This window comes from Octodon degus, unplaced genomic scaffold (assembly GCF_000260255.1).
Source record: "Octodon degus isolate 3935 unplaced genomic scaffold, OctDeg1.0 scaffold00038, whole genome shotgun sequence".
In the NCBI taxonomy this organism is placed as follows: Eukaryota; Metazoa; Chordata; class Mammalia; order Rodentia; family Octodontidae; genus Octodon; species Octodon degus.
The window spans coordinates 2047000-2056333 of record NW_004524614.1 but is presented as its reverse complement, the minus strand read 5'-3'; the positions used below and the strand labels follow the sequence as shown (position 1 = coordinate 2056333).

The 9334-nt window shown below is 39.0% G+C and overlaps 1 protein-coding gene across 4 annotated transcripts in view; it reads right to left on the bottom strand.

Moving 5' to 3' along the window:
• The window catches only part of Atp8a2 (ATPase phospholipid transporting 8A2), a 726716-nt gene that overhangs the window by 597121 nt on the left and 120261 nt on the right, over positions 1-9334 (bottom strand). The window contains exon 1 of one of the 4 annotated variants that reach the window (XM_004631037.2): positions 4070-4151. The exons of the other annotated variants lie outside the window; for them this stretch is intronic. The gene's annotated coding sequence lies outside the window, so the exon portion shown is untranslated. Of the gene's footprint in view, positions 1-4069; positions 4152-9334 lie in introns of those variants that run through there. 4 annotated transcript variants of the gene reach the window in all.

Genomic DNA, 9334 nt, shown 5'->3' with positions numbered 1-9334 from the left:
CTGATTTCCATAATGGTTGCACCAGTCTACATTCCCACCAGCAGTGGAGAAGGGTTCCTTTTTCCCCACAGCCTCTCCAACATTTGTTGTTGGGTGATTTTGTTATGATAGCCATTCTTTCTGGGGTGAGATGGTATCTCATTGTTGTTTTAATTTGCATTTCACTGATGGCTAGTGATGTGGAGCATTTTTTCACATATTTATTCGCTTCTTTAATTTCATCCTCTGAGAAGTGTGTATTCATCTCAGATGCCCATTTCTGGATTGGGTCTTTAAATTTTGGGCCCCTAATGTTTTCTAGTTCTTTAGAAATTCTAGAAAGCAGACCTTTGTCTGAGTGCTTATTAGTCAAGATTTTTTCCAAATTTGTTGGTTGTCTTTTCACTTTGTTAGTAATTTCATTTGACGTGCAAAAATTTCTCAATAAGAGGAGGTACCAGTTGTTAATTCTTTCAAGTATTGCTCATGTGATTTGATTTTTGTTCATGAACTCTTTGCCTACCCCTATGTCTTCAAGAGTTCCTCCTACTTCTCTTCCAGGAGATTTAGTGTCTCTGCTTTAATGTTTAGATCTTTAATTCATTTTGACTTTAGTTTAGTGCATGGTGATAGACCTGGGTCAAGCTTTAGTTTTCAGCATGTAGAGAGCCAGTTTTTTCAGTACTATTTGTTAAAGAGGCTATCTTTCTTCCAGTAAGCATGTTTGGCCCCTTTGTCAAAGATAAGGTGGCTGAGTGTGTTCATAGAGGCTTCTGTGTCTTCTAATCTATTCCATTGTTCCTCAGGTCTATTTTGTTGCCAGTACCATGCTGATTTTATCATGATAACTTTGTAATATAATTTCAAGTCAGGAATTGTAATGCCTCCTGCCTTGTCTTTGTTGCCCAGGATTGCCTTTGCGATTCTAGGTCTTTTCTGGTTCCAAATAAATTTTAGGAATGATTTCTCTAGGTCTGTGAGGTATGTTGGTGGTAGTTTGACAGTGAGAGCATTAAATCTGTACAGCAATTTTGGGAGTATGGCCATCTTCACAATGTTGGTTCTTCTCATCTAGGAGTAGGGAATATCTTTCCATTTTCTGAAACCCTTTATGATCTCTTTTTTCAGAGTACTGTAATTTTCTTTGCAAAGATCTTTGACTTCTTCAGTTAGATTAATTCCAATGTATTCCATTTTCCACAGTGCTATTGTAAAAGTTATTGTTTCTCTAATTTTCCTCTCAGTGTGTTATCTGTGTAGAGGAATGCTATTGACTTTTGGGTATTGACTTTGCATCCTGCTATACTGCTGAATTTGGAAAACACCTGATTATTGAATCTCCCCTGACCACGAAGAATCTGTCTTTAGGGAACTCTGACATATGAACTAAGGAGGCCATCTCTACACATGGCTGGCCTATGAGCATCTATATGTTCCCTGGGGCTGCAAGGGCCATCTCCTTCCCACTGAGGAGGGACTTATTTTGATGTAAATATGTAGCAAATAAGGTGAAAGACACAGAAATAGTCCAACAGCTTTTTGGATTCTGGGTCCAGCCCCCTCCTTGATCCCAGCTGTCAGAATCAGTGGTTGCCATGACTGACCCCCATCATTTTACTACTCATAAGCAGGTACCCCAGGTAACACAGTCAGGAGTACCCAGAGAATCTATCCTGTCCTGTGAGATAGAGCAAGTAACATTGAAGAGTGTCATAGTTTGGGTTTTTGCAACAGGGAACAATCTAGGAGAGGACATATAGTTTATAGAATTATTTTATAATAGTAACCCAAAGAGTCATATACAAAATGAGTAAAGGAAATTTATCCACACACTGAAGACCCAAAGAATCCAGCTGAGAGCCTGGATTCCACAGTAATGTCCTGCATGAGTCCAGTTAAAAACCTAGACCCCATCACAATGCCTCCCACGAGACTAACTGGAGGTCCAGGGCCCACAACAATTTCACATACAGGCCTGTTTCATGGATCTTCACTGGGAAGGTCCAAAGGTCAGTGGTGGACGCTAGAAAATCTGCACCAGTGAGATAAAGGATCTGTGCTAGCAGGCTGCGGGATCTGAACTGGAGCCAGGAGTGACACTCAGAGTAAAGACCAGAGCTCCCCTGAAAAGTACCATAGCCGTCCTCAGCAACAGTGAGGTCCCAAGCTTCTCCAGTGATAAGAAAAGTCAAGTTCCCATCAGAAAAGCCAAACACAACAAGCTGCTCCAGGAGGCTTAGCAGTGCACCATCTTCCCCTCTGGAGCCAGGAAGCGATGCTCAAAGTGAGGACAAGAGCTCCTGCAAAGCGAACCATAGCCATTCTCAGCAATAGTCAGGTCCCAAGCTCCTTCAACATTGAAAACAGCCAAGTTCATCAAGAAAACCGGCATGACAAGCTCCTCTAGGAAAACCTACAGCTTCCAACAGCTCCCAACAGCTTCTCTTTTTCTTCAGTTCGTCCTTTTATGCTGTCAGCAACAATCATCAGGTCCCCCCCCCCCCATGCAGCCCCAGGCTGGATCAATTCAGCTGGGTACTACAAGTTGACCTCAGTTGTCAATACACCAAAAAGGATACATTTCTATTCATTCGCAGATAATCTTGGGTTACCAAGGTTTTAGATGCCTCTAGCATGGGTGCTATTAGGTACCACAACCCAGACCCTGGAGCCCACAGATGAAAGTCCCCATGGTATCATCTGGTATGCTAGTTTGGATGAAACTGAGAAGTGGATGGAAGGAGAATGGAAAAAATAAATACTCCAGTCGTCATATTCCCTTAAGAGTTTCTACGACAGTTGAAGGAAAGACAGAAAATTATGAAACAGAGATGATGATGATGATGACAGAGAATGCCCACCAGGAAACCCTGCAGAAGACGAAGAATGAGGGACAAGGAAGGGGGAGAGGGGAGAAGATCAGCTGGAGGAACACACTTGTGACTCCCAGAAGCACAGAGGGTGTTTCAGAGACAGGGATTCTCATCCTGATGTTCTGGAACCATCAGCAATGGCCACCTCTCCCGGCTCCCTGTGCATGTCATTGTGGCAGTCATATTCTCAATGTACTTAATCACACAAATCCCCCTTCATTTCACCACAGGCAATGTGCCAGTGGCAATAAGAAAGTGGGACTCACTTCTTAGGAAGTGAGGACAAAGGCAGAATTCTCCAGGGCAGGTAAGCAGGAAGGAGGGAAGATGAAGGCCATTTCCATTCATCACATAAACTGTTTTATGTGAATCGTTTTTTTAGGAAGAAAATGAAAAGTCCTAACAGGCTTCTAAAATGTTTTATATCTAATAAATGTATAATTATCTTATATCCCATACTTATTATTTATTATGAAATTTATGTACTGCACATAAGTAAATATTAACATAGTAAACTATAAATAAGTCCAAGATACTAAAAACTGTAAAGGAATTAAGCTTCAATTAAGTTAAAGCAAATTATTACAAAACATTTCACTGTATTAAGTAACACAGAAACAAAATCCTTCATCCAAACTGCATTCTTTCCCCCCCTAACTTGATTGAAAATGTTCAAAACTCCAAAGATATGCTCAGGATCTATCTAGTCCATTTAATACTATCTCAAAATAAAAGAAACATGCCAGTCTCCCTAAGTATTAGAAAGCCAGACTAAGTCAGTTCTGGGCTTCTTAAGCAAAAGAATGAAAAGTAAAAGTAGAGGCAGATCTGGCCTAGACATTCTATAACAGAGAAATTATCTGGTCTTTGTCCTGGTTTCTTGGGAGGGAGTCTGCAGATGCTTAGAGCTTCCCACATGATAAAATCACCTTTGTAACTCATTGTGGGGAGTTCATGGGTGGTCCCCATGAAGCTTTAGATGGGGTCTGCCCATGCCAGAAAGACCAGCCACGTGGTTAGAGGATAAGAAGAGGTCTTTTGAGTCAAGGGAATTAGCACAGCCCTCCAACCTCTAGGACAGTTAGTGACCGAGTTCAGGGATCCTTTTAATAGTGCCTACATAATGAAATAACAACAATAAAAAGGGGTGAACACCAGTGCTCCAGTGAGCCACCCAGATGAGTGACACAGAGTGATGCGCTGCAGAGGTGACTCACACTGAGGTCATGGAAACTTCATGTTTGATAACTCCCCAGGCCTTTGTGTCTCTCCAATATGGCTGGTCCAAATGAATCCTCCATAAGAAAATAAGTTATATTTTCCCATTATTATCTAAAAAGAATACAAAATATTTTTAAAAAGAAATTTCCAACTCACAGAATAAACAAAAAGAAAAGAAGGTATAACATTTTCCTGAATTGTTTGAAAAGATAACAGAGAGTCATAATTTATATACAGGTGGCCAGAAGTGCAGGAGGTCTCAGAACCAACAAAGTCATGACTGGGTCTGAAAGGCATGTGGTTCTACGAGAAGACTATGTTTCTGCCCTGTGGAGCCACCCTAACTCTGTGAGTTAGTGAGAAAACTTCACTGCAGGCATCACTCTTATGGAGCCAGAAGGGAGACTTTACAGAAATCATAATACTTATGAACTCACAGGGAAGGAAGGGTGACAAGTGGGACCCAAAGAAATTTGAGTCTACTTTTCTTGCCACTTGATCAGGCTGTTTCTTGTGAACTTAAATAAGCAGCTACCATCAGAGCCTTGGTTTCTTATCCATCATATAGAAACTACCAAAGTCAAGGGTTGACTAATTTGTTTCATAAAATGTGCATCTAAAATATTATAGGCTGTATGAGCCACACATGGTCTCTGTCTCATATCCTTCTCTTTTCTTCCTCCCTCTAATTCTCCCTTTGTCTCCCCTTTTAACACAAAAGACTTTAAATTTAAAAACCCTTTGTTATAGTTTCAATCCCCAGAGGCCCCAAGTGGAAGACTGTTCCCCAGCTAATGGTGCTGTTGGGGAGTGGGGAAGCTTCAGGAAGTGGCAGCTGGTGCAAGGAATCAGGGTCAGTGGGAAGGCAGGCCTGGTGAGTTCAGGGACCAACCACCCATCTTCGCATCCTGACTGTCACAAGATGAGCAGTTTTCCAACACCAAGTGCCACCACGAAGCCGCCACAACCCCAAAGTCAAGGCACCATGGACTGAAACTTCTGAAACAATAGCCAAAAGCCACTGTTCTTCCCTTTAAATTTGCTTGTTTCAGGAATTTTGTCATGGCAACTGAAGTCATTGAGCCCACTTTAGAGCCCATAAGTCACAGTTTTCTGAACTCTCCTTTAAAGGAGGGTCTTTCCAAATTAACACCTTGAGTCTATCCCAACTTCCACCCCAAGGAAATAACAGCATAATTTTTATAAGCATACATTTTCTATCCCAACAGGTAGGTATTCAAAGTTTTATTACATAAATTAGGAAGCTGGTTATTTCTTTCTTTTACTTTTTTATGTACTGTCCTTGAAAAATGTGTAAAGGTGGTCTTCTCTTTGGCTTCAGGTGTACTGGCATATACCAAGGCAGACACTGCAATAATTATAGAGATTTTAAACAAGAGACATGCATATACACACATGTTCATATGTGCACACACACATTCTACTCAAAGAGTTCAATTCTGGCCTGTACCATGTATTTATAAAGATGTCTCATAATCTTTCAGAAGCCAGACATATCAGAAAAGCAACCCGGCCATTGAAGGAGCACTTGGAGTAATTATTTCTCCTAATCAAAAAGACACAATGAAAATGCAAAATGTGCAAATGCAAAATGTGATTATTCTAGTCTTGGCACACACATTTCAGATGGCTTTTCAAGACCCCACTTTGCACAAATCGTGTCTCTCCAAATATAGCATCTGTGAGCCATTTCTGCCCAGGAATTCAAATAAAAGAATACAAAGGGAAAATGACATGAAGGGCCAGAATTTCTTATTTCTGTAAATACATAGTTGTTTTGCTTTTCTCATTTTACAGGGATAAAGAAGAAGAAGAAAGTAACAGGCTAGAGATTGTGATTTAAAATATTGCAACTTGTTGAATTCATTCCATTATTAAACACCTCCTAGGCATTAGGCATTTGGGTAAAGAAAGGAGAGGTATATGGTCTGAGTGATAAGCTACCATTTCAGTGGTAGCAAGAGAAACCTAGAAATACAGAATGTAAAGCTTAAAGATGACTGCCAGACTACAGGAGGGCTAAACAAGTGGAATGATTTCATATGGAAGCAGATGAGGTAGGCTTATAATAATGAGTCTGACTGTCACAGAGAGAGCAGGGCACTCTGGATGTAATTGCACATGCACAGAAAAACATACCAGTGATCCTTTATTTAAACCACACTGTCTCCTTTTCAGGGTTGAAAGGTGAGCCATAGTAATTTGTTTTTTGTTTTCATTTTTTTTCTTTCAGGATTCCACATGCTCTATAGAAAAGCACTTTTTATTTTTTAAAATAATTTTATTGAGAAACAAATAGCAATGAGACAGTTTCAAAACCAATTACTAGCATAGTTTCAATAATTAATACATTGCATATTGTTGTCTTAGTGGTTATGCATTGTACAAGATGTAGACATGATATCCTGTCCACAAATACTATTAGAACAAATCTCTCTATTCATTGAATTAAGAGATTGCAGCTGTATATCTATCCTATTTTGAATATACAGATACAAAATGGTCATTCATTTGTATCCCTTTTTTGTTTAGTTTTGTCAGAGAAGATTATTCCATTGTTATTTGAATATTATAGGTGCGTGAATTCAGCAAAATATTCCAATATAGTCCAAGGTCCATAACAGTAGTGGGTTTCCCTTAAGACTGGTAATGTCAGAAGTTATTGACTTGAGCCTTTTACAGCTCAGCATATTAATATGGCTTTACTTTTTATACTTTTCTGCTAGATGGTTAAGACCAAGATAAAGCAAGACCTATATAAGAAGAAATGTAACTTTTGTATCTGACAAGGTCAGTCAAATCCCTTCAAGATTTAACCTGAAACCTTGTACTGCAGTTTGTAGATCCTTTGTCAGTGTCAACCATGTGGATGAGTCATGGCCATTGCTTGACCAATTTGTTCTCTGTGAAAGCCTGAGAGAATGTTTTCTCTCCATGTGACTCTCCTTAGGCACACTCTACATCATCGATCACTTTCCTCTGTGGCCCCATAATCTCCTTGATCAAGTACACTGAAGATAGCAATGTGTAATGGCAGGGTCCTGCTTGGAATGCCTATCATTCTGGTCTTCTAAATATGTACTGCTTCTCATGGCATACCAATTATTGCCATACTGTCTCTCAAGTAAATGTTTGTTTTTTTAAAAAAAGATAATAAATGAAATCAAGAAATAAGAAAAGAAAATGTCACAGGACTGTCTGCTACAATGCTGTATATGGTTAGATTTCTAAATTTCTGTGCAAAAATATGTAACTGTTTATTCCTATTTTTTAATATTTTTTATTTTTTAATTTTTTTCTTATATTCTATAGGGACTCAAAGTTTAACATATCAATACGTGATGGAGAAAATACCTGTTCCATGTTATGCCTAAGATGTTTGATATTCAGACAGATAGTGAGGTTAAGCTCAACTGCCTATGTTGTAGGATAATAATAAAAAGCTTCTCTTCTGGAGGGTTAACAACCTAAGTTTGCAGACCAAAAATTAAAGAAAAACCAGGGTTGCAAGGACAGCCAACATTTTGGCCCTAGCCTTTCAAGATCAGTGAAGACTCAGGACATAGGAGAACCTGTACTGTAATATCATGTAACTCAGTTGTGTCCCAAACTTTCTGAGTCATAGTAATTTGAAGCTTTGTTTCTAATAAGCAGGGCTATAGGAAGTGGGCTTTTGTTTCTCAAATCTCATTCTTTACCTTGTATTGAAGCGCATCATGTAAACTAAGTTAAAACAAATCAGCTTTAAAGAAATACTTATTTCATATGTAAAAACAGTACTGCAAAAATAGCTATGTTTCAAGCACTAAAGTCAGAGGATTTCCCTTTATGAGCTACTTTGGTGGAGGCTTAAAGTTATACATTTATGACTTCCCTATAGCAAATTGCTGTGCTAGAAAAGATAATCTCTATTTTTCTTAGGACCTCAAATCTGAACTCAGTGTAGGAATCTCAACTCTAAAATCTCCTTGCTAATGTAATATGTGTGGACACAATCACCTGTTGAGCACTGATTCCAGGAGGCCAAAATCTGCAAATGTTCAAGTCCTTTGTATAAAATGATGCTGCGTTTGCATATAATATGCACATATCTTCCTGCACACATTAAGTCATCTCTAGATGAGCTATAATACATAATGCAGTCTATCTGGCATGAAAATAGTTGCTGAGCTGTGTTGTGTTGTTACTTGTATGATTTTTATTGCATTTTTTGGAATATTTTTCATCTATGATTAGATGAGTCTGTAGATGAGGAACTCACACATATGGAAGGCTGACTAACCTTCAACAGTTAATCCTAGAAGAGGTACACAAGTTTTTAGACTTGTGGTTTGCCAATCCTAAGCACTGTAAAGATGCACAACTAACTCCTTGGCCAAAGGCACAATACAGCTCTGCTCTGTGATGTGATTTTCCCAACAACATCTCTGATAAGCATTCCACATTGTTCTTATAGGATATCAGGTCCTCGAAACATCAGTTCTCGATCTGAGGATGTGGTGCTTGATTTTCCTTCTCCCCCTAATGCTCTTCCCCCATCGTTGCCTCCCTAACTCCTTCCCATTACTCAGGCCTCAGCTTAAAGTTCAATCCACAGAAGTACCTCCTGAGCTGCGTGCTATCTACAGCATTCCCACTCAGAGCTAGTCCTTAAAGTCATCCATGCTTTCTTTCATTGCTCTTAGCACTCCTTGAAATTTAATCAGTTTAACCTTCAACATTGGACATTAGCACCAAGACAGGAAGGCCCATACTCCTCATAGTGACCTCTGCAGCCTAAGGCTTGGGACACACAGGACACTCAACAGATGTCATTAACACAAGAATCAAGGAAACATAATTTCATGCTCTGATTAAGTGGACAGAGGAAGATGCAGCTCTCTAAATATAATTTACAATCAATTTGACCACCTCCTAAAGCACCACCCAGTAAATACAGTAGTCCCTCACTATTTCGCGATTTGACTTGCACGGAATCACTGTGTCGAGGATTTTCAAAAAAAAAAAGTTAATCTAAATTATTTATCGCAGATTTTTCACTATATTGTGGAATTTTGCAGTACCATACAATATGCATATGTTGTTAAAATTACATAGGTTTGTGAGCTTAGAAAATAAAAACATTAGAAGTGATTTTAAAAGAGCAAGAAAGGTTTATAAGAGTGTGGGGCTTATAAAGCATATATAAGCATATATATATATATATACATATACATATACATATACATATACATATACAT